A 1,560-nucleotide genomic window follows, 5' to 3' on the forward strand; every position below is an offset into this window, starting at 1 on the left:
CCCTAGTGATCTGGTTATTAGTTATGCCTCCTTGAGGAGAAAGCTGACCGCCTTTGATAAATGGGAGGCAGGCAGACAGGAAACACAGAAAGGCGTTCAAGTTGGAGGAGGACACACAGGGGGAGATCTGAGGTTGGATCCCCCAAAAGCAGAGCTGAGATAGGGAGGTGATTCTAGGGAGCCCTACTCTGAGGGCAGGAAAGTGAGACAGGTCAGGAGGTTCATCTAGGGTGGGGGGTATAGAGCAGGTTGCTGCTACAGACAACTGGGACTCAGTCTCCCTGGGGGACTTGAGAATTGCTCCATCCAAGCAACTCAGAAGCTGGAGTTTTTATCCTCCAATTCCCATGGTATATTGACCCAGGCAGCTCTCAGTGGCCCTACCTGGGCTGAAAGAGTCCCACGTGCAAGGAGCAGGATGCTGATGTATATGTTTGCTCAGTGAGTTTCTGAGAGAGGACAGTGTGTGTGTGTGTGTGTGTGTGTGTGTGTGTGTGTGTGTGTAGTGGGGAGAGGAGCTGGCTGCAGGGTATGAACACAGGTATTTTGATCTGTGTCAGGAAGGATGACTTTAGAGGAACCCTTCTCCCTCATCTCCCCCGTGCCAGTGCTGGCTGAATCTCCTGAGACTGACCAGAGATCAAAGTGTGCCAGCATCCAGGCTGGTGTATGGAGGACCAAGAGCCCTGTCTGACCTGCGGAGCATAGCATTCAAGGTGGGGCAGTGTGGGAAGGGTGTGAGGTTTGGGATCAGACTACTGGAGTTTGAATACTCACTCTGATGTCTTCTGGCTGGCTGGCCTTAGCAAGTGACTTTCTCTCTCTCATTCTTAGTGTCCTCATCTGTTAAGTGGGAGCAATAATACTCCCTTGTAGGATTGCTTTCAAGGATTTAAAGAACTATTGTCTGTAAGTGGCTGTCTTGTGCCTGCCACACAAGAAAAACAAAAATCAAACTCACTGTTGAGTTAATTCCAACTCATTTAGATCCTATATAGTGCTTCCTTATCAGCCTGCCTCATCGTTTTTCCATGAAGGGAGTGGTAGGTTTCCACTGCCAACCTGTCAGTTAGCAATCTAATGTATAACCCACTGTGCCAACCTGTTGCCTTTGAGACAATCACAACGTAAGGTAGTATAGAGTAGAACTGGGTTCCATAGAGTTTTCTAGGCCCTCGTTTCCTCAGGAGCCACATCCACAGATTCAAACAATGGTGGAAGGGAAATTTTAAAAATACATATACATTTTTAAAGTTCCAGAAGCAAACGTTGAATTTGTCGTTCAACAAACGCTCTGTGGAATGCATGCGGACGGAGTGTGGGCATGCCCTTCTGTAGGCTGCTGCCACTTCACAGTCTCTCAGTCTCTTCCAGCACTCTTGGTGGCAGCGGGGTCTGCTGCCAGACTCCTTTATTCGCCACCTGGGTTTTGTGAAAAAAAATGGCTCCTGAAAAGCAATGCAAAGGTCCAAAGTGTAAGATAGAGTGCAGTGTGCTCTTTACATAGCATATACATTGTCAAAGAGCACAGCCTTCGATATGGATTACATCTCAATGTCA

The sequence above is a fragment of the Chrysochloris asiatica genome, unplaced genomic scaffold (genome assembly GCF_000296735.1).
Source record: "Chrysochloris asiatica unplaced genomic scaffold, ChrAsi1.0 scaffold00192, whole genome shotgun sequence".
Taxonomy (NCBI): domain Eukaryota; kingdom Metazoa; phylum Chordata; class Mammalia; order Afrosoricida; family Chrysochloridae; genus Chrysochloris; species Chrysochloris asiatica.